This window comes from Haematobia irritans, chromosome 4, assembly GCF_050003625.1.
Source record: "Haematobia irritans isolate KBUSLIRL chromosome 4, ASM5000362v1, whole genome shotgun sequence".
NCBI lineage: Eukaryota > Metazoa > Arthropoda > Insecta > Diptera > Muscidae > Haematobia > Haematobia irritans.
Window position 1 is genome coordinate 22,048,617 of NC_134400.1, and position 25,872 is coordinate 22,074,488.

General features: G+C 37.5%; 1 protein-coding gene across 1 annotated transcript in view; it reads left to right on the forward strand.

Annotated features, from left to right (window-relative positions):
• The window catches only part of LOC142235321 (uncharacterized), a 572,914-nt gene that overhangs the window by 516,639 nt on the left and 30,403 nt on the right, over nucleotides 1-25,872 (forward strand). The window lies entirely within an intron of this gene.

Consider the following 25,872-nt stretch of genomic DNA (forward strand, 5'->3'; position numbering starts at 1 on the left):
GACCATTGTCTTTTAATGGAAACAAAATTCTTTTTATCAATATAATAACATTTTAGATGAGGACAATTGTATTTTTCTTAGAACCATGTTCACTGAGCCAACATGGTTGCAGGTTAAAATGTTACATGGTCGCCGCAAAAATAGCTGCTATCATAGTATTTTGCTCTTCGAATATGATTGTGGCAATCATGTTTCTTCTCTGCGTGTACGCAATCCATGGTGGAGGGTACATAAGCTTCGGCCTGGCCGAACTTACGGCCGTACATACTTGTTTTTTTTCATACATATTATGAATTTCGTGTTTGGAAAATTTTTGTGAACACTATTCATAAAATAAATGTATCTTGTTTTTGTGTGTGTAGGTAGACCACGTCCTTCTCCAAATAAGTTTTTAGTAAACAGAGTCCTATGGAAAGAAATATCACAAAATGTCAGAATATATGGGAGGATCTACATATTATGGGACGTGAATAATTGGAAGTATGTCCTCCTCCCTGTGAAAGTCCTAGTCCCTTTGTCATCTTCAGTCCATCCTGTCTTCGTTACTCCAATGTCATTAAATTTTAAGCCCATTGTATGCAAGTCTTCCGTCACAGATTTTCATCATATTGCAATAGAGAATGTCTGTATAGTGTATTGAAGTACTTAGGACATCTTTTATGTCGGATTATCTTCTGGCCATTCAATGTTGAGTTTAATATGGAAAAAAATGGAAAACTTCCAATTAGAAGTCATAGGAAATGAGACATAGGAATCTTCTTCTTGTGCTTAATAAAACTAAAAAAAAAGGTTTATCGATAAAATTGAAAAATGGCTAAATATGTCGACCATATAAATTGCTTGACAGTAAAGTTAACCCAAGTAAGTTTAGAACCATACACCTTTCTTTCTACCTATGAAAATCTCATAAATTTCATGGCCCAGCCATTTTGAGGGCAATTTTTCTTAGCATGCAAAGCCGATTCGGTAGAAGACAGAAAAAAAAGAGAAAAACCTAAAAAAAGAAACAGTGGAAGACACATTGGCCAATTCACCTTTATTTGAGGAAACATTGAGGCTTAGGGTAACTTAAGGTAACCTTATCTCTATAGGATTTGGAAAATCATGTATAAAAACTAACAATAAATGCATTCCCGGAACAGGTAAGGTCAAACCAAAGAGTCCTCCGAAAGGGAGTAGATAGGGCAAACCACAAAAAGATGTGATGAGGGAAAACCCAAACCCACACAGAGACATTAAAGTTCAACACAATCTTTTTTGTGTTGAAGGCAATTGCTTACCCACCAACAAGTAAGCATTTCCCCTATATTCCCTATAAAGCCAAACCCGGCTCTGTATTCAGTGACTAAGGTTGAATCACATTCATGTACCATGGAGATAGTTATTTGAAAATGATATCAATTGCTCTAAAAGCAATGCAAAGAGGCCAAAAACCACAAAGTAAAATGAAGGTAATAAAAATGCAACACTGATTAATGTGTTCCTCTTTCTTTTGGTCGGTCGCAGTGAGAAAGTCCAAAATGATGGTAATTTCTCCCTTAGCACTAGTTGAAACCCAAGATATGTTAACTGTAAGTGCAGAGATTATTTCCAACAAAATGTATGGACTTCCTCACATTGTGTTTTAGGCGTTTTTTCTTTGGTGGAGATTTTGGGGAATAGTTCCAGTTCAAATGATTTTGATAAAACCACCTTCAACTTAGGATGGAGATACAGTTGCTGTGCAATGACTTTACAACAAATAAGGTATACAAACTGGGCGGTGATCTAAGGATATTCGCGATACATTTGGTTAGCATGCCCGCGTTGCACACCAACTTTCATGGATTCAATCCAAAACTTGGCCAAATATCAAATACAGATACAAACATCTCGGCCGCCATCGCACTTTGCACGCGTCAAACCAAGAATGGCTTAAAAGTTCCTTGCTTAATTTCTACAGCACACTAGCTACCACGAACTTTAAGCCACACAGAATTTTTATACCATCCACCATGGGTTGGGGGGTATATTTACTTTGTCATTCCGTATGTAAGACATCGAAATATTGCTCTAAGACCCCATGAAGTATATATATTCCAGGTCGGTGCTGAAATTCTGAGTCGATCTAAGCATGCCCGTCCGTCCGTCTGTTGAAATCACGCTAACTTTCGAACGAAACAAGCTATCAACTTGAAACTTGGCATAAGTGGTTGTTATTGATGTAGGTCAAATGGTATTGCAAATGGGCCATATCGGACCACTTTTACGTATAGCCCCAAATAAACCGACGCTCAGATTTGGCTTGCGGAGCAGTGATGCCAGAAAACCGACACCGTTCCCCAGATTTGGGTTGCGGAGCCTCAACGAGAAGCAAATTTTATCTGATCCGGCTGAAATTTGGAACATGGTGTTGGTGTATAGTCTCTAACAACCATGCAAAAATTGGCCCATATAGGTCCATACTTATATATAGCCCCCATATAAACCGTTCCCCAGATTTGGGTTGCGGAGCCTCAACGAGAAGCAAATTTTATCCGATCCGGCTGAAATTTGGAACATGGTGTTGGTGTATACTCTCTAACAACCATGCAAAAATTGGTCCACATCGGTCCATAATTATATATAGCCCTCATATAAACCGATCCCCAGATTTGGGTTGCGGAGCCTCTAAGAGAAGCCTATTTCATCCGATCCGGCTGAAATTTGGTACATGGTGTTGGTATATGGCCTCTAACAATCATGCAAAAATTGGTCCATATCGGTCCATAATTATATATAGCCCCCATATAAACCGATCTCCAGATTTGGCTTGCGAAGCCTCAAAGAGAAGCAAATTGCATCCGATCCGGCTGAAATTTGGTACATGGTATTGGTATATTGTCTCTAACAACCGTGCCGAAATTGGTCCACATCGGTCCATAATTATATATAGCGCCCATATAAAACGATCCCAAGATTTGGGTTGCGGAGCCTCAAAGAGAAGCAAATTTCATCCGATCCGCCTGAAATTTGGTACATGATATTGTTATATGGTCTCTAATAACCATGCAAAAATTGGTCCACATCTGTTCATAATAATATATAGCCCCATATAAGCCGATCCCCAGATTTCGGATGAATTTATAACGTTCTCCAGATTTGACCTCCGGAGCCTCTTGGAGGAGCAAAATTCATCCGATCCGGTTCAAATTAGGAACGAGGCGTTAGTAAATGGTCGCTAACAACCATACCAAAATTGGTCCAATCACACCAAAATTGGTCCATATCGGTTCATAATCATGGTTGCCACTAGAGCCAAAAATAATAATAAACGAAAATTTTATTTATATAGAAAATTTTGTCAAAATTTTATTTCTATAGAAAATTTTGTCAAAATTTTATTTCTAGAGAAAATTTTGTTAAAATTTTATTTCTAGAGAAAATTTTGTTAAGATTTTATTCGGTTCATAATAAAATTTTCATCATTGTCAAAATTTTATTTCTATAGAAAATTTTGTCAAAATTTTATTTCTGGAGAAAATTTTGTTAAAATTTTATTTCTAGAGAAAATTTTGTTAAAATTTTATTCGGTTCATAATAAAATTTTCATCATTGTCAAAATTTTATTTCTATAAAAAATTTTGTCAAAATTTTATTTCTATAGAAAATTTTGTTCAAATTTTATTCGGTTCATAATCATGGTTGCCACTCGAGCCAACAATAATCTACCAAAATTTTATTTCTATATAATATTTTGTCAAGAGTTTATTTCTATAGAAAATTTTGTTAAAATTTTATTTCTGTAGAAAATTTTGTCAAAATTTTCTTTCTATAGAAAATTTTGTCAAAATTTTTATTTCTATAGAAAATTTTGTTAAAATTTTATTTCTATAGAAAATTTTGTTAAAATTTTATTTCTGTAGAAAATTTTGTCAAAATTTTATGTCTACTTTGTCAAACTGAATTATATACGTATTGGATCGATCTTTTTTGATTTAATATATACCACGTATGAACTTACATACAATTTAGAAGATGGTGTTAGGAGGTTTTAAGATACCTTGCCATCGGCAAGCGTTACCGCAACTTAAGTAATTCGATTGTGGATGGCAGTGTTTAGAAGAAGTTTCTACGCAATCCATGATGGAGGGTACATAAGCTTCGGCCTGGCCGAACTTACGGCCGTATATACTTGTTTTTTATAAAAATCGAACTCGCCATAAGTCGATATGTTTGGACATCGGTACTTCTTTGTATTTCAAAAGAAACGGCTATCCTATTGTGGAAGCTATAAAACAGAAACCAACCAAAAATTATATCTTTCGTTATTTTCTTGCAAATCTTTCCGTGGCCCCATCTGAGTAATACACGAAACTGACCACTGAGCAATGTGGCCGGAAAGTGAAATAAATAAAACGAACGAATCGTAAAACAACCACACAAAAACTACGAAATTTGAATACTCGACATAAAACTCTTTCCAATGATGATTCCAATGGTGGCATACGCGGAAACGAAATGCCTTGGCAAACAAGACAGAAAAAAAACACGGTAGCCACCATCAAGGAACTGAAACAAATCACCACCAAGTCGGGTATGGTTTTAACTGAATGACTATGGGTAAGCATTCAATTTCTTTAAATGGATCAAAGAACACCGAGAAAATGAGGGTGAAGATCTGTTTCGCGTTACAATGACGGCCACAAAACTCCAAACCAAAGAATAACACGTATAGGAAAAAAAAAACAAAATCCTGGAAAGCCAGTCAACCAATTGCTGGATTAAGAAACCTTCCGTAGTAAACAACAAAAGAAAAAAAAAGCAAACGAAATGTTTTCTTTTTTATTTGAAATCAGCAGAATTTAACCGCAGCATGCAATTAATCAAGACCAAAAACCACATGGCACTCCTTTGTCTGTTCACCTACCCCAACACCAATGGCGAATGAGGCCGTTTACCATGACCTTACGAGTCTAGCTAAGTTGAAATGAAAATAACATTTTTGGAGTTTAGATGTCTAAGAGAGTGAACAAGGGCTGTAGCAACTAAAAAAAGTTAAGCGCTAAAATGGTAACCAAACAATTTATATTGCAAACCAACAGAAACTTCTAACAAATATTTATGCTGGCTAAAGAGAGAACACTGGGTTGTGCCTTGAAAATTTCATGGAAAATAGAAAATTCGTAAACAAAAGAAAACACTGAAAGGCGAATTTCAAATAATCTATTATTAAGTGAAAATAGATCATAAACTAAGACATGAACAAACTTCTGGGCGTCTTCATTGAGCCACTATTTGAGTCCACATACACAAAGAAAATTTCATTAAAGTTAAGCCCATGTACTGAAGTAATGTTCATTAAGACAATGATAATATTCGCCGACTATATTATACCCTGCACCACTTTGTAGATCTAAATTTTCGCTAACATATCACATCCGTCAAATCTGTTGGGGGCTATATATAAAGGTTTGTCCAAATACATACATTTAAATATCACTCGATTTGGAGAGAATTTGATAGACTTTTACAAAATCTATAGACTCGAAATTTAAGTTGGCTAATGCACTAGGGTGGAACACAATTTTAGTAAAAAAACCAGTAAGGAAAGTCTAAAGTCGGGCGGGGCCGACTATATTATGCCCTGCACCACTTTGTAGATCTATATTTTCGATACCGTATCACATCAGTCAAATGTGTTTGGGGTCTATATATAATGGTTTGTCTCAAATACATACATTTAAATATCACTCGATCTGGAAGAATTTGATAGACTTCTACAAAATCTATAGACTCAAAATTTAAGTCGGCTAATGCACTAGGGTGGAACACAATGTTAGTAAAAAACCAGTAAGGAAAGTCTAAAGTCGGGCGGGGCCGACTATATTACACCCTGCACCACTTTGTAGATCTAAATTTTCGCTACCATATCACATCCGTCAAATCTGTTGGGGATCATATATAAAGGTTTGTCCCAAATACATACATTTAAATATCACTCGATTTGGACAGAATTTGATAGACTTTTACAAAATCTATAGACTCAAAATTTAAGTTGGCTAATGCACTAGGGTGGAACACAATTTTAGTAAAAAACCAGTAAGGAAAGTCTAAAGTCGGGCGGGGCCGACTATATTACACCCTGCACCACTTTGTAGATCTAAATTTTCGCTACCATATCACATCCGTCAAATCTGTTGGGGGTCATATATAAAGGTTTGTCCCAAATACATACATTTAAATATCACTCGATTTGGACAGAATTTGATAGACTTTTACAAAATCTATAGACTCAAAATTTAAGTTGGCTAATGCACTAGGGTGGAACACAATTTTAGTAAAAAACCAGTAAGGAAAGTCTAAAGTCGGGCGGGGCCGACTATATTATACCCTGCACCACTTTGTAGATCTAAATTTTCGATACCATACAACATCCGTCAAATGTGTTGGGGGCTATATATAAAGGATTGTCCCAAATACATACATTTAAATATCACTCGATCTGGAAGAATTTGATAGACTTCTACAAAATCTATAGACTCAAAATTTAAGTCGGCTAATGCACTAGGGTGGAACACAATGTTAGTAAAAAACAAGTATATACAGCAGTAAGTTCGGCCGGGCCGAATCTTAAATACCCACCACCATGAACCAAATATTAGGGTTTCCTTTGAAATTTCAGGAGGGCTTGAGGACTTGAGGACACTTCCCGAAGATAAATTTAAAGATTTCAACTATGAGGACTATATCAGATTCTGGATTTATAAGAACCATTTTTCTTTGAGTTTTAGAGGAATCATTAACATCTCTTGTAAGTGTGCAAGAAAATTATAAAATAACGTCTTGATTTGAAATCTTAAATCTGTAGAAGTAAAATCTGGAAATTTTACATTGAGTTTCAAGCAATTTTCATGATCAGTGCGCCTTCTACACCCTCAAGAAGTGAAGTCGATCTATATGGAGGCATTACCAAATGGACCTATAAAAACTTAATCCGATGCACGTTTTTGTGAGCCTAAAATACCAGAATATTTACAATTTCAGGCAAATCAGATAAAAACTACGGTTTCTAGAAGCCCAAGAAGTAAAATCGGGAAATCGGTCTATATGGGGGATATACCAAAATATGGGCCGATACTCACCATTTTCGGCACACCTCTTTATGGTCCTAAAATACCTCTAGATTTCCAATTTCAGACAAATTGGATAAAAACTACGGTTTCTATAAACCCAAGACCCAAATCGGGAGGTCGTTTTATATGGGGACCATACCAAAACATGGACCAATACTCACAATTTTTGGCACACGTATTTGTGGTCCTACAATACCTCTAGATTCCCAATTTCAGGTAAATTGAATAAATACTGCGGTTTCTATAAGCCCAAGAAGTAAAATCGGGAGATCGGTCTATATGGGGGCTATACCAAAATATGGACCGATACACGCAATTTTTGGCACACGTATTTGTGGTCCTATAATACCTCTAGATTTACAATTTCAGGTAAATTGAATAAAACTGCTGGTTCTATAAGCCCAAGAAGTAAAATCGGGAGATCGGTCTATAAGGGGGCTATACCAAAATATGGCCCGATACTCACAGTTTTCGGCACACGTATTTGTGGTCCTACAATACCTCTAGATTTCCAATTTCAGGTAAATTGAATAAAAACTTCGGATTCTAGAAGCCCAAGAAGTAAACTCGGGAAATCGGTCTATATGGGGGCTATACCAAAATATGGACCGATACTCACCATTTTCGGCACACCTCTTTACGGCCCTAAAATACCTCTAGGTTTCCAATTTCAGACAAATTTGATAAAAACTACGGTTCCACGTATTTGTGGTCCTATAATACCTCTAGATTTACAATTTCAGGTAAATTGAATAAAAACTGCTGGTTCTATAAGCCCAAGAAGTAAAATCGGGAGATCGGTCTATAAGGGGGCTATACCAAAATATGGACCGATACTCACAGTTTTCGGCACACGTATTTGTGGTCCTACAATACCTCTAGATTTCCAATTTCAGGTAAATTGAATAAAAACTTCGGATTCTAGAAGCCCAAGAAGTAAACTCGGGAAATCGGTCTATATGGGGGCTATACCAAAATATGGACCGATACTCACCATTTTCGGCACACCTCTTTACGGCCCTAAAATACCTCTAGGTTTCCAATTTCAGACAAATTTGATAAAAACTACGGTTCCTATAAGCCCAAGACCCCAAATCGGGAGGTCGTTTTATATGGGGACCATACCAAAACATGGACCGATACCCACAATTTTTGGCACACGTATTTGTGGTCCTACAATACCTCTAGATTCCCAATTTCAGGTAAATTGAATAAATACTGCGGTTTCTATAAGCCCAAGAAGTAAAATCGGGAGATCGGTCTATATGGGGGCTATACCAAAATATGGACCGATACACGCAATTTTTGGCACACGTATTTGTGGTCCTATAATACCTCTAGATTTACAATTTCAGGTAAATTGAATAAAACTGCTGGTTCTATAAGCCCAAGAAGTAAAATCGGGAGATCGGTCTATAAGGGGGCTATACCAAAATATGGCCCGATACTCACAGTTTTCGGCACACGTATTTGTGGTCCTACAATACCTCTAGATTTCCAATTTCAGGTAAATTGAATAAAAACTTCGGATTCTAGAAGCCCAAGAAGTAAACTCGGGAAATCGGTCTATATGGGGGCTATACCAAAATATGGACCGATACTCACCATTTTCGGCACACCTCTTTACGGCCCTAAAATACCTCTAGGTTTCCAATTTCAGACAAATTTGATAAAAACTACGGTTCCACGTATTTGTGGTCCTATAATACCTCTAGATTTACAATTTCAGGTAAATTGAATAAAAACTGCTGGTTCTATAAGCCCAAGAAGTAAAATCGGGAGATCGGTCTATAAGGGGGCTATACCAAAATATGGACCGATACTCACAGTTTTCGGCACACGTATTTGTGGTCCTACAATACCTCTAGATTTCCAATTTCAGGTAAATTGAATAAAAACTTCGGATTCTAGAAGCCCAAGAAGTAAACTCGGGAAATCGGTCTATATGGGGGCTATACCAAAATATGGACCGATACTCACCATTTTCGGCACACCTCTTTACGGCCCTAAAATACCTCTAGGTTTCCAATTTCAGACAAATTTGATAAAAACTACGGTTCCTATAAGCCCAAGACCCCAAATCGGGAGGTCGTTTTATATGGGGACCATACCAAAACATGGACCGATACCCACAATTTTTGGCACACGTATTTGTGGTCCTACAATACCTCTTGATTTCCAATTTCAGGTAAATTGAATAAAAACTGCGGTTTCTGTAAGCCCAAGAAGTAAAATCGGGAGATCGGTCTATATGGGGGCTATACCAAAACATGGACCGATACTCACCATTTTTGGCACACCTCTTTACGGGCATAAAATACCTCTATATTTCAAATTGCATGCAAATTGGATAAAAACTACTATTTCTATAAGCCCAAGACCCCAAATCGGGAGGTCGGTTTATATGGGGACTATATCAAAACCTGGACCGATATAGCCCATCTTCGAACTTGACCTGCCTGCAGACAAAAGACGAGCTTGTGCAAAATTTCAGCACAATTGCTTCATTATTGAAGACTGTAGCGTGATTACAACAGGCAGACAGACAGACAGACAGACAGACAGACGGACATCCTTATATCGTCTTAGAATTTCTCCCTGATCAAGAATATATATACTTTATATAGTCGGAAATCGATATTTCGATGCGTTACAAACGAAATGACAAACTTATTATACCCCCGTCACCATTCTATGGTGGTGGGTATAAAAATATGGGAAACGTTTAAATATGAAGCAATTTTAAGGAAACTTCGAAAAAGTTTATTTATGATTTATCGCTCGATATATATGTATTAGAAGCTTAGGAAAATTAGAGTCACTTTTACAACTTTTCGACTAAGCAGTGGCGATTTTACAAGGAAAATGTTGGTATTTTAACCATTTTTGTCGAAATCAGAAAAACATATATATGGGAGCTATATCTAAATCTGAACCGATTTCAACCAAATTTGGCACGCATAGCAACAATGCTGATTCTACTCCCTGTGCAAAATTTCAACTAAATCGGAGTTAAAAATTGGCCTCTGTGGTCATATGAGTGTAAATCGGGCGAAAGCTTTATATGGGAGATATATCCAAATCTGAACCGATTTCAAGCAAATTTGGCACGCATAGTTACAACGCTAATTCTACTCCTTATGCAAAATTTCAACTAAATCGGACCAAAAAATTGGCCTCTGTGGGCAAATGAGTGTAAATCGGGCGAAAGCTATATATGAGAGCTATATCTAAATCTGAACCGATTTTGCTGATATTTTGCAAGTTTTTCGAGACTCATAAAATATTCGGATGTACGCAATTTGAGGAAGATCGGTTGATATACACGCCAATTATGACCAGATCGGTGAAAAATATATATGGCAGCTATATCTAAATCTGAACCGATTTTTTCCAAAATCAATAGGGATCGTCTTTGAACCGAAACAGAACCCTATACCAAATTTTAGGACAATCGGACTAAAACTGCGAGCTGTACTTTGCACACAAAAATACATCAACAGACAGACAGACAGACAGACGGACAGACAGACAGACGGACAGACAGACAGACGGACATCGCTAAATCGACTCAGAATTTAATTCTAAGCCGATCCGTATACTAAAAGGTTGGTCTATGATTACTCCTTCTTGGCGTTACATACAAATGCACAAACTTATTATACCCTGTACCACAGTAGTGGTGAAGGGTATAAATATGGGAAACATTTAAATCTGAAGCAATTTTAAGGAAACTTCGGAAAAGTTTATTTATGATTTATCGCTCGATATATATGTATTAGAAGTTTAGGAAAATTAGAGTCATTTTTACAACTTTTCGACTAAGCAGTGGCGATTTTACAAGGAAAATGTTGGTCGAAATCAGAAAAACATATATATGGGAGCTAAATCTAAATCTGAACCGATTTCAACCAAATTTAGCACGTCTAGCTACAATGCTAATTCTACTCCCTATGCAAAATTGCAACTAAATCGGAGCAAAAACTTGGCCTCTGTGGGCAAATGAGTGTAAATCGGGCGAAAGCTATATATGGGAGCTATATCTAAATCTGAACTGATTTTGCTGATATTTTGCAAGTTTTTCGAGACTCATAAAATATTCGGATGTACGGAATTTGAGGAAGATCGGTTGATATACGCGCCAATTATGACCAGATCGGTGAAAAATATATATGGCAGCTATATCTAAATCTGAACCGATTTTTTCCAAAATCAATAGGGATCGTCTTTGGGCTGAAACAGGACCCTATACCAAATTTTAGGACAATCGGACTAAAACTGCGAGCTGTACTTTGCACACAAAAATACATCAACAGACAGACAGACAGACAGACAGACAGACAGACAGACGGACAGACAGACGGACAGACAGACAGACGGACATCGCTAAATCGACTCAGAATTTAATTCTAAGCCGATCCGTATACTAAAAGGTTGGTCTATGATTACTCCTTCTTGGCGTTACATACAAATGCACAAACTTATTATACCCTGTACCACAGTAGTGGTGAAGGGTATAATGAATTAAAATGCCTTCCAGTGCAGTTATAATAAAGAACATGTCTGAGAGTCAATTTTTGGAAGTGCTTTTAAAGTTATGCCTTTAGAAGAACTTCTAAAATTTTTTACTGGGTAAATACATCTCTTAACAGTAGATTGGTAAGACACACACACATACGCCCATGCACTCATGTGTACACACAAAAAAAAATTTTTTCTGATTCAATCACGAAATTAATTGATCCATTTATTTTTTTAATTGAAATGTCTTCAATCACAGAAATGATAGTATCAATTAAAAAATTAATTGACAGCCAATTGAAAAATTAATTGATCCAATTAAAAAATTAATTGATACTATTAATTTGTGTGATTGATTTTTGTTTCAATTAAAAAATTTTTTGAATTAATTAAATTTTTAATTGAATATTTTTTAAAGCTCAATTTAAGATAATTGGAAAAATTTTCGTGAAATTTTTTTCTGTGTACTTTAATCATATCAAAAGATTTCGCAATATGTTATTTATCTCTTTGTGTTTACAAACTGTGTGTTGTTTTCGCGTAGCCCTTATATGTATTTGTTCGCTTGCCTTAACGCAGCCTCCTTTCATAATAAGCATATCAGAAAAAAGGGAAATTTTATCAAGGATACGGATATCATACAGCAAGCTTAACAAAATTTTTGTACAATTTTTCTAAAAAAAAAAGAAAGAGGAAAAATTTGTTGGCAATTCCTTATATCATTTAATTTTCGTAGAGACAAAAGTTCTACTCCCACTTTAAGGTTGGCTGTTAATTTTTATTTTACCATTTCATCTGATACGTCCTGTTTTTTCTCTTGGTTTTTGGTATGGAAAGTTGGATGACATGTAAACAAAACCCAAAAGAAATATTACCCACCCCCAAATATGTGGTTTCATATGGAAAACATGACAAGAGAAAGAGAGAGGAAAATTTTTGTTTTATCTTGTCAGCACGGTTTGTTGACTCCTTTCAAAACTATTGGGCTCTAACGAAAGATGATGAGTTCATTTGCTAAACACAACAGTCGCAGCATCATCACCATAACCAGGAAAAGCAAAAGCAAACAAAATCTGGAGCAAGAATAACAACAATAACACAACCCCATTGTTAACTTCATCAACAATGAAGAATTGTTAGAAGAATGAAAATGGTGGTCAAGAGAGTAATTGATGGATGAATAATTGAATGTCATAATGAATTGCTCAAAATTTTTGAAATGACCCTAGTTGTAGAATATCTTCAATACCAACAAAATATTCGTAAAGAACGTTCATGTATTGTCAAACGGAGAACGGACATTGTCAATCTGATAATTATCTTTTATGATCTGAGAACTTTATTGTTACAAATTTATAATCGGAGGTGTATGATTCAAGACAGATTTAGTGCTCTTCACCAGAGGAAGGCAAATTTCCCTCTTAAAATCAGACTGAATTGGCTAGAAAATACAGATTCGTGTAAAGAAGGCCTATTCGGCAATATACGTTTGTCAAAAGTGGTTGGGAAACTTTGGGCGATGAAACCGTCCCTTTTTAATTGGATCTATACAGCGGCAATAAGATTAGTAGCTACATACGTATATCACGTGCGGTGGCCAATATTTCTCTGTTTCACAAACAGAATGACAAAGTTGTGTAGACCTCCCATCTTATGGGGTCTGGATATAAAAAGGAAATAAATTTTTGCAAAACGAAAATAAAAACATTGAACACATCTTTGACATGCCACCACCATATTTTCCTTAAAATTTACAACCCTTCTCCACCACACTTTAGTCTATATTAATATCCCCTTAGTATGTTCTATGGCTATGCACAAGGACCACAAATGTTTATGATAATTTTATTTGCAGAATTAACAATGATGATCTCCTGTGTGTTAATTCTAAGTGAAATACTTCATTGAAATTTACAACACCAAACGAAGGCAGTGACAATCCCATTTTTTAAACAGAACACGTTCACTCTCAGTTCTCAGACAACTCGAATGCCAGTTGTTAAATATTTCGATAGGAAGGAGGGAACAAGACAGACATCTACCACAAGTTCATTTTAAACGAACAGTTCAAAAAATTGGTAATACACTGAAAAAAAAAAACGAATAAATAAAGCTAACATTATATTAAAGACAAATTTCTTTAAAATAAAGAAATTTTAATGTTAAGAATCTACCAAATTAAAAAAAATATATTTTTTAAAGCTTTTCATATTTTTTTTGGTTATTATGACAAAATAATGAATAAAATTTTAATGATATTTAATTTACAGAAAAATTTGTCGAAATTTTATTTCTATAGAAATTTTGTCAACATGTCATTTCTATACAATTTTTATTTTTTTATTTATATAAAAAAGTTGTCAAAATTTTATTTCTATAAAAAATTTGTCAACATTTTATTTATATAAAAAACTTTGTCAAAAATTACAAAAAAAAAAAACAAGTATGTACGGCCGCAAGTTCGGCCAGGCCGAAGCTTATGTACCCTCCACCATGGATTGCGTAGAAACTTCTTCTAAACACTGCCATCCACAATCGAATTACTTAAGTTGCGGTAACGCTTGCCGATGGCAAGGAATCTTAAAACCTCCTAACACCGTCTTCTTAATTGTATGTAAGTCCATACGTGGTTATATTAAATCAAAAAAGATCGATCAAATACGTATATAATTCAGTTTGACAAAATTTTCTATAGATATAAAATTTTGACAAAATTTTCTATAGAAATAAAATATTAACAAAATTTTCTGTAGAAAGAAAATTTTGACAAAATTTTCTAAAGAAATAAAATATTAACAAACTTTTCTATAGAAATAAAATTTTAACAACATTTTCTATAGAAATAAAATGTTGACTAAATTTTCTATAGAAATAAAATTTTGACAAAATTTTCTATAGAAATAAAATTTTAACAAAATTTTCTATAGAAATAAAATTTTGACAAAATTTTCTATAGAAATAAAATTTTGACAAAATTTTCTATAGAAATAAAATTTTGACAACATTTTCTATAGAAATAAAATTTTGACAAAATTTTCTATAGAAATAAAATTTTGGTAATTTATTTTTGGCTCGAGTGGCAATCATGATTATGACCGATATGGACCAATTTTTGTGTGATTGTAGATCGGCTATATATAACTATAGACCGATATGGACCAATTTTGGTATGGTTGTTAGCGGTCATATACTAACACCAAGTTCCAAACTTGAACCGGATCGGATGAATTTTGCTCCTCCAAGAGGCTCCGAAGGCCAAATCTGGAGAACGTTTTATATGGGGGCTATATATAATTATGTACCGATGTGGACTAATTTTTGCATGGTTGTTAGAGACCATATACCAACATTATGTACCAAATTTCAGCCGGATCGGATGAAATTTGCTTCTCTTAGAGGCTCCGAAAGCCAAATCGGGGGATCGGTTTATATGAGGGCTATATATAATTATGGACCGATGTGGACCAATTTTTTCATGGTTGTTAGAGACCATATACTTACACTAAGTACCAAATTTCAGCCGGATCGGATGAAATATGCTTCTGTTAGAGGCTCCACAAGAGAAATCTGGGGATCGGTTTATATGGGGGCTATATATAATTATGGACCGATGTGGACCAATTTTTGCATGGTTGTTAGAGACCATATACCAACACCATGTACCAAATTTCAGCCGGATCGGATGAAATATGCTTCTGTTAGAGGCTCCACAAGCCAAATCTGAGGGTCCCTTTATATGGGGGCTATACGTAAAAGTGGACCGATATGGCATTTTCAATATTGTCCGACCTACATCAAGAACAACTACTTGTGCCAAGTTTGAAGTCGATAGCTTGTTTCGTTCGGAAGTTAGCGTGATTTCAACAGACGGACGGACGGACGGACATGCTTAGATCGACTCAGAATTTCACTACGACCCAGAATATATTTACTTTATGGGGTCTTAGAGCAATATTTCGATGTGTTACAAACGGAATGACAAAGTTGATATACCCCCATCCAATGGTGGAGGGTATAAAAAAAAAAACATTTTAATTCTATAGAAAATTTTGTCAAAATTTAATTTCTATAGAAAATTATGTAAAACAAGTATATACGGCCGTAAGTTCGGCCAGGCCGAATCTTATGTACCCTCCACCATGGATTGCGTAGGAACTTCTACTAAAGGCTGTCATCCACAATCGAATTACTTGGGTTGCGATAACACTTGCCGATGGCAAGGTATCGTAAAACTTTTTAACACTGTCTTCTAAATTGTAAGTTAGTCCATAAGGGGTATATATTAAACAAAAAAAAAGGCCGATTAAATACGTATATAATTCAGTTTGACAAAATTTTCTATAGAAATAAAAACTTGACAAAATTTTCTATAGAAATAAAATGTTCACAAAATTTTCTATGGAAGTAAAATGTTGACAAAATTTTCTATAGCAATAAAATTTTGACAAAATTTTCTATAAAAATAAAATGTTGATAAAATTTTCTATAGAAATAAAATGTTGACAAAATTGTCTATAGAAATAAAATGTTGACAAACTTTTCTACAGAAATAAACTTTTTACAAAACTTTCTATAGAAATGAAATTTTGACAAAACTTTCTATAGTAATAAAATTTGACAATTTTTACATGGCTGTTAGAGGCCATATACTAACGAAATGTAACAAATTTCAACCGCATCGGATGAATTTTGCTCCTCCAAGAGGCTCCGGAGGTCAAATCTGGGGATCGGTTTATATGGGAGCTATATATAATTATGGACCGATATGGACCAATTTTTGCATGGTTGTTAGAGACCATATACTAACACCACGTACTAAATTTCAATTGGATCGGACGAATGTTGCTCATCCAAGAGGCTCCAGAGTTCAATTCTGGGGATCGGTTTATATGGGAGCTATATATAATTATGGACCGATATGGACCAATTTTTGCATGCTTGTTAGATACCGTATACTAACATCAGGTACCCAATTTCAAACGGATCGGATGAATTTTACACCTCCAAGAGGCTCCGGAGGTCAAATCTGGGGATCGGTTTATATGGGAGCTATATATAATTATGGACCGATATGGACCAGTTTTTGCATGGTTGTTAGAGACCATATACTAACACCACGTACCAATCGGGTAGGATGAAGTTTGCTCCTCCAAGAGGCTCCGGAGGTCAAATCTGGGGATCGGTTTATATGGGAGCTATATATATTTATGGACCGATATGGACCAATTTTTGCATGGATGTTAGAGACCGTATACTAACATCAGGTACCAAATTTCAACCGGATCGGATGAATTTTGCCCCTCCAAGAGGCTCCGGAGGTCAAATCTGGGGATCGGTTTATATGGGGGCTATATATAATTATGGACCGATATAGACCAATTTTGGCATGGTTGTTAGAGACCGTATACTTAGACCACGTACCAAATTTCAACCGGATCGGATGAATTTTGCTGCTCCGGAAGGCTCCGCAAGCCAAATTTGGGGATCGGTTTATATGGGGGCTATACGTAAACGTGGGCCGATATGGCCCATTTTCAATACCATCCGACCTACATCAATAACAACTACTTGTGCCAAGTTTCAAGTCGATAGCTAGTTTCGTTCGGAAGTTAGCGTGATTTCCACAGATGGACGGACAGCCGGACAGACGGACGGACGGACATGCTTAGATCGACTCAGAATTTCACCACGACCCAGAATATATTTACTTTATGGGGTCTTAGAGCAATATTTCGATGTGTTACAAACGGAATGACAAAGTTAATATACCCCCATCCTATGGTGGAGGGTATACAAATTTTATTTCTATACAAAAGTTTGTCAGAATTTTATCTCTATAGAAAATTGTGTCATAATATTATCATAATATTGTCATAATTGTTTCAAAATTTTGCTTTTATAAAAAATTTTTGAAAAATCTACCAAACCGTGACGTGTCCAACAAATAGAGGAAACAGAAAGGTAACAAATGAAAATTAATGAAAGAAATGATGCGAAAAGTTGAGGCCATATTTGATCGAAATCCACGCAGTAGTTGTAGAAAACTTGCTCGTGAGATGAATATATCGCGAGAACGAATGCAATACATATTTAAACTAAGCTGGAGCTAAAGCCATTGCAGTTCCACAAGGTACAAGAGCTCACCGGTGCTCAAACAAAGTTAAACTGGAAAGAGCCATGGAGTTAGGTTAGGTATAGTGGCATCCCGATATTTCCGGTTTACTTACGGTATTAAGCCCATACAAAATAATTACGTTCCAAAATCGTGAACGGACGGTAACAAAATGAAACGGAAACGGGTGTTCACTCTTTCAGATCTGTGAATTAGCACTCCTGGTTTCAGTCTTTTGCATAATACGGGTAAAGATATAAATCGAGCATGTATAATTGCCAAAAAGGAGCTAAACTTATTTCTGCTTCCTTCATTGAGCAATGCAGACACTATCGTAGCTAGTCTAGAGATAGCCAAATGCAAATATTGGGTATCTTGGGTCTACATGGGACATGATAGGGAGATGCCTCCATGTGCCGTGAAGACTTTGGTTGAGGAGGCACTGAAAACAAAGACACAACTCATTATGTGATGTGATGCAAATTCAAATCTGGTATTTGGGGATGTAGTTATACTAATGCAAGGGGAGAGCCATTAATAGAATTTATTTTGCGTGCTAACCTGGTAGTTTGCAATAAGGGAGATGCACCAACATTCGTCACCAAAAATAGGCAAGAGGTTTTGGACGTCATATTGGCCTCTCCGGAACTGAATGGTAAGATATCTGAGCGGCAAGTTTTGAGGGAACATAGCTTCTAAGGAAGGAAAGCTGATTGGAATAAGTATAGGAATACGTTCAATATGATGATACCAGAAATACCAGAGATAAATATAAGCACTGTGCAGGATATCGAACAAACCGTGGAGCGAATTTCAAAGGCTTTCAACATCTCACTAAGGGCTGCATGCCAAGGGGGAGAAATCGACCGTCAACGGATTTAAGTAATATGAGGAAATCTTGCAGGAAGCTCTTTAACAAAGCAAAGTCCACAAGAGCTCCGGACGATTGGGACACTTACAAGATGAATCTGAGAGGATATAAACGAGAACTGAGAAGGGCTCAGCATAACTCTTGGAATGATTACTGTAGCAGTATTGAGAATACATCCGAGGCTTCCAGACTACGGAAGGTACTAGCATCCACTAACTCCGCTCCAGGTTTCATTAAAACATCGGAGGGCAATTGGACAACGTCCAGTGAGGAGACGTTGGAGGTACTTTTGGACACACATTTTCCCGGAAATCAGACGGTTGAACCATGTTCCGCCGGTGCAACAGAGGCTCAGCGGTCATTTCCTATCGAGGATATTTTATCGGAATCTAGAATAAAATGGGCTTTAAATAGTTTGGACCATTCAAATCCCCCGGACCTGATGGAATTACTCCGGCGGAGTTACAAGGATTGACTGACAGAATTATCCCATATATAAAGGATGTGTAAACTTAGCATATATTCCAGAAAAGTGGAAAACGACAAAAGGCGTTTTCATACCTAAAGTGGGAAAACCCTCCCACTCGATTGCGAAGGATTTGCGACCAATCCGCTTATCCTCATTCCTACTTAAGACTCTGGAGAGGATGATAGATATTTATTTTAGAACTAGCGTCGATTCATGTTTGCTCTCGAAACGACAGCATGAATAGTCGAAGGGTAGGTCTACTGAGACCGCATTGCATGAACTAGTCAGCTTTATTGAAAGCTCACTATCTGTCAAAGAATACACAATCGTGGCGTTTCTAGACATCGAAGGGGCGTTCAATAATGTCCAACCGAGCTCGATATTAAATGGACTGGCAACTCTGAATGTTGATCCAGGTATACTTAGGCTGTTAGACGAACTTCTAATAAAGAGACGTATTTCAGCCACACTAGGCAAACAAACATACAAAAGTATGTGAACAGAGGCACTCCCCAAGGAGGAGTTCTATCACCTCTTCTTTGGAATGTTGCTATAAACAACCTTCTAGTTTCCCTAGAAAAAGAAAGGATAAAAGTGGTGGCATACGCAGATAATGTGGCGCTAGCAGTCAGGGGAAAATTCCCATCCACAATCAGAGATATTATACAGAGAGCTCTCCGGATGACTGAGAAATGGGCGAAAGATAATGGTCTTGGTGTAAATCCAGCAAAGGCAGAACTAGTCATGTACTGCAAAGATCGCAAAACTCCCACGGTTAGGCCCATTTCCTTAGGGGGTACTGAAATCCCCTTTGGTGAATGTGCAAAATACCTTGACGTTATTTTGGACAGGAAGCTGAATTTTAGGCTTAATATTGAATAGAGGGCGAAAAAAGCCACGGTAGCTTTGTACTCGTGCAAAAACGCAATAGGGAAAAAGTGGGGACTAAGACCAAAAATTGTGCATTAGCTGTACACGGCAGTAGTTAGACCTATAATGCTATATGGTGTTGTAGTCTGGTGGCCGGCACTTCAGAAACCGACTTGTTTAGACAAAGTTCAGCGTATGGCGAGCTTATGTATCTCAGGCGCATTTAGTAAGACAGGAACAGACTCCCTTAATGTCATGCTACATCTATTGCCTTTAGACATTTTGGCCAAACAGTCAGCTGCAACAACGGCTGTGCGGTTGCGCGAGCTATCGCTGTGGTCGGAAAAAAGTTACGGTCACAGTTCGGTCCTCAAAATAGTGCCAGATGTGCCAAACGTAGTGGATTACACTTTGGCGAGTCCACTTTTCGACAAAAAGTGTGAGACTCTAATTCCCAACAGTGAGGCGTGGTGTACACGGACCCCGGGGAATAAAAGATATATAGATTTCTACACTGATGGCTCCAAATTGGATGGCCAAGTGGGTTTCGGAGTATATTCTAAAGATCTGGAACTTCGAATAGCGAAAAGATTACCTGATCACTGTAGTGTTTTTCAGGCTGAAATATTAGCAATAAGAGAAGTGGTGAATTGGCTGAGAAGTAATGCTCCAAGCAATATTGGCATTAATATATACTCAGACAGTCAACTTGCAATAAAATCCTTGGACTCTGTGTTCCTCAACTCGAAAACGGCCATCGACTGCCGCAAATCTCTCAATGAGATGGCTGAGCAGCACAATATTCACCTAATATGGGTGCCTGGCCATAGGAACATACCGGGGAACTGCGAAGCGGATGAGTTAGTAAGGTTAGGAACTACCTTACATATTCCAGGGGAACTAGAATCTGTTGGTATGCATCTGGCTACCTGCAAACTCTTACTACGTGAGAAGGCTGTTATGATGGCAAATGTTCGATGGATGAATTGCAAGGGTTGTAACGACACCAAGCAAATGTGGCCCCATTTAAACTTAAACCGCACACTAGTTATGCTAGTGTTCTCAAAACGTCAGATTTCGCTCCTGATATCTGCTGTAACGGGTCGCTGCCTGATAGGCGATTTTGCAAACACTATTGGCGCGAATTATAATGAATACTGTATGAGCTGTCATGATGCGGAGGAAATGGAATCGATTAAACACATCTTGTGTGAGTGTCCTGCATTTTGTGTAAGGCGTAAGCGAATTTTAGGGGCATATAGCTTTAGATTACTGGCGGACCTGGAAAACGTTAACTTAAGCAGTCTGTTAATGTTTTTGGAACAATCTGGTTGGTTCAACAGAAGAAGGTTCAGCGGTTAAAACTAGAAGTCCCCATCTGTAATGGGTACTTTTAGTTAATGTGGTATCACAATGGACTGAATAGTCTAAGTGAGCCTGAAAATTAATCGGGCTGCCACTTAACCTAACCTATGGGTATGGGAGCCACCGTGGTGCAATTGTTAGCATACCGGCCTTGAGTACACAGGGTAGTGGATTCACACCCACTTTCGGCCAAACTCCAAAAAGTTTTTTCAGCGGTGGATCATCCCACCTCAGCAATGCGGGTAACATTTCTGAGTTTTTCAAAACTTCTCTAAGTGGTCTCACCACAATGTGAAACGCCGTTCGGACTCGGCTATAAAAAGGAGGTCCCTTGTCTTTGAGCTTAACATAGAATCGGTCAGCACTCAATGATAAGAGAAAAGTTCACCACTGTGGCATCACAATGTCTAAGTCTAAGTGAGCCTGAAATATCGGGCTGCCACTATACCTAACCTAACCATGGATATTCCAACAGGACTCTGCACTATCGTACCAACACCATTGTCAACCAAGAATGACTTAAAAATGAGTTTCCTCGCTTTGACTTCTGCAGCCGCCTGGATGAGCATAGTTCATTTAGGCTGATTTCATTTGGAAAATTTGGTCAAAATTAGTCTATAATTATCTAGAAATGTTTGTCTTCTGGAGGAGCAAAAATTAGTAACTATTCGTTCATAATTATATATAGCCCGAATCTGCAGGAACAAATTTCAATCCGCCGTATTAATTTCAAAAATCCGCATCATTGGCTTGGAATCAATACCAAAATCTTCAATTTCAAAATCTGTAGATCCAAGTAAACTGTTTTTTTTCGTGTGTACGGAGCAAACAAGTTAACGAAATAGCAGAACAAGAACATTGAGGCTGGGTCCCCACAAATTCTCGTTCGTACTGTCTTTATTCAATTCTTCTAGTATGGCAAATGAACAGCATATAGGGAACAGAAGCAACAGCAGGTACACTGGAATTTTATTATCACAAACTCCCAGAAAGCCATAAAAACTTCTAGGTTGATTTTTTTACGAGCCACCAATAACGGCAGTAGCAGCATCATCCTCATCAACTACAAAAGCATTTTATATAAAATTTTCATTTCGAGCAAATAATTTCAGAATACCATTCTTTTTCCCGTTCTCTGCTATCTTTTTTATGTCATTTGTTTTACTTCTCCTACATGAAGGCAAAAGGTAAAACTATACTATCACCCATCTTGGAGAACATGGCATTTTTATTTGTCACATGCGGTGTTGGCAAATCAAGTAGAAAAGGTAAAAGTGTCAAGCTGTAAGGACATATGGTCGAAGCAGGACATAAATTTAAATGTACAACATTATCCTAAATTTTGTAGAAGCATAGGGGGATAATTGAAAGAGGGAAAGCAAATTTGTCGAAAACAATTTCAACGGATGGAGGTCCCGAGATTTTGGTGACTATTGTAGCAAGTAACCTCCTTTCTAAGCCATTCTTGATTGACGCGTTCTGTATGGGATGATGCTGAGTCCTGTTGGTGTGTCCATGGTCTCCGGACGAAATGTTAATTTGACCAGGGCTTCCATAACGCTGTTAGGACATTCATCCGATAATATAAGAAGATAGACCACCTCAGAAAATATTGTTTGATATTCGGTCGACAGTGAAATTCCACCAAGGTGGCAAATGCAATGTAGGCAATGCGGTATAGCCAAAGGCAACGTTATATAAGATAGTCGACGAATACAAAACACAGGGGAGATCATGCAATGTAACCTATGTACTGACTCAGGTAATTTGTGGTCAACAGTAAGAGCCCTCTCGAATACCGCTACAAGGGATGATGGGATCTCAGTCACCTTTGGCGACGTGAAGGTGACTGATGCCAAGAGATGAGCTAGATTTTTCAAACGAGAGTTTTGTCGGCGGCGCCGAAAGTGATAGAGCGAAAAGGAGAGATATTCGTCGCATTTGTGATCTCTGAGCCAGTAATACACCACAATTGACCATAGCCGAAGATACCAATGTCATCAGTAGCGCAAGACCATCCAAGGCAACGTTATATAAGATAGTCGACGAATACAAAACACATGGAGATCTCAGGGGAGATCATGCAATGTAACCTATGTACTGACACAGGTAATTTGTGGTCAACAGTAAGAGCCCTCTCGAATACCGCTACAAGGGATGATGGGATCTCAGTCACCTTTGACGATGTGAAGGTGACTGATGCCAAGAGATGAGCTAGATTTTTCAAACGAGAGTTTTGTCGACGGCGCCGAAAGTGATAGAGCGAAAACGAGAGATATTCGTCGCATCTGTGATCTCTGAGCCAGTAGTACACCACAATTGACCATAGCCGAAGATACCAATGTCATCAGTAGCGCGAGACCATCCATGGCAAAGGGCCCCTTCGGAATTGCTATGCTAATGCTGATGCATCGGGGAAAGCTGGGAGTTGAGTACTTATCAAGAGTCCTCAATTTGTTCTTGGAATCATTCATTATACCCTATGTCTCGGAAATGGCTTTGGTGACTTAACTACTGAAGCCAGCAAAGACTCGTACAAGGGTGAATCGAACAGACCGAGTCCCCTTCTCTAGCCAGTAAGCAATACACATGGAACCATGACAGCTTTGCATGCCATTTCAGCAACTATATGACTCCACGTGGGGTTTGATCTATTGAAGGCATCCGATACGTTTAACCGTAGAAATTTGGGATGTCTGCCACACACTGTTCACTACATGGACGACAGAAGTACGTAGGAGCACTGGGGGTGCAGACAAAGAAACTTGGTTTACTACCTATAAGCAATTGGCCGGTAAGTGCTAAACTATGAAGCGCCTGTGTGAACACCTCAGACAAGTGATACGCAGTGGAATAACATAAAGAACTGCGACAGAATGTCTCCGCAGTACACCCCTGGATCACCTTTATATTGAGACCAAGATCCTCCAGGTGCGTAGACACAATTACATGTTGCGAAATCTGTATATTCTCTGTTGGTATCGCAGTAATCATACAAACCACCATCTTATGGATAGGCAATCACCAGCCAGAAATGTAAGAGTCGATCTACATCACAAGAGAACCTCTAGATCAGGCATCATACCAGACAGGTCTGGGATTCTTATGGAGGGATAAGAAGTTAAGACCCCGTAGAGTCAAACGGGGAGTTCCTCCAACCTCTTTCTGTCCTCTAATCCACCCCGTATGGGCGTCGAGATTGTATCAATCATAGCATGCGGATTTCTGTACAATTATGGAATCCGGGTCGATTGTTGATGACATCTGCGATCAATTAAATGTCTACCATGCTGACCTCGGGGACTACGTATAAGGCAATTGTCCGGTAAGTGGTAAACTACGGAGCGCTAGTGTTGAGACCTTAAACAAGTGATACGCAGAAGAACATACAGAACTGCGACAGGTGTCTCCGCAGTGTTGTCAAATCAATATCTGCTGAGTTGTTTTCGCAGTAATCATCCAAACCACAATCTTATGGATAGACAAGCACCACCCAGAAAAATAAGTATTGAGAACCTCTAGGTCAGACAGCATGCCAGGCAGGTCTGTACAAGACTCATGAGGAGACTGTAGCTGAAGCGATGAGAAGCTACAAGGTTAATCCTGTTCCCGGAGTGTTCCGCCATAGCAACGGAGGAAAGAGACCTCACACGGTAGACTAGGGTACTTTAGCCTTAACTAATATCAGACAGCCGCCCCAATTACTACCTTTCCTCAATCTGTCTGTACGTTTGTCTGTTTAATTGATAGGTAATGGTTTATCCATATTTGTTCTTTAGATGAAGTTTTTGAACCTAAAGGCCGGAAAACTCAATATCTTGTGGAGATATAACAAGGTTCCCTCTAGCAATGGGCTCATGCGATTAAGAGAATGCCTGTCAATGAAAAACAAAAAAAAAAAAAAAAACAAAATATTCTCCCGGATTTATTTATTTCAATATTTTCTCTCTTCAATACTTGAACAAAGACTACAGTATACCATTTCAAAAAATCAACTGGTGGATTTAAAATGTACTACATAAATATAAATGGCTCCTAGCTGGCACCCCAGAAATCTATTCATGAAGCAAAAAAACAGAAGGAGCAATAATACAAGTGAGGCCATAGTCATTACTATAAACTTAAGAGAAGCTCATTGTAAATTTAAAAGGATTTATGTTTAGCAACCACTAGGCCACAAAAAAAACTGAATGCTACGCTCGAATACCAACAAGAAAAGGCCCAATACCATGGTGTAAAACAATTGCAAATTTGGGGTTTAGCAGTTATAGTTCAACAGACACGGTATGACTCCTTCATTGGAGTATACAAATATACAAAATATTCCTATGTTTCACTATTTGGTTTTTGCTATTGTTAACAATGAATGTCCATGTATGTGTGAGTTAATTTGTACATACACACTCACACACAAACACACTTTGAATTGTTATCTTTGCCTTTTCTTGGTGTTGTTTTGTTTTATGGATTTTTTTTTGTCCTGAAGTAGATTCGCAGTCATATAAAATGGACAATAGTTTGTACAGTGTTACGAAATAGGCATAAAACAGGAATTTTCATGGCAATTAGA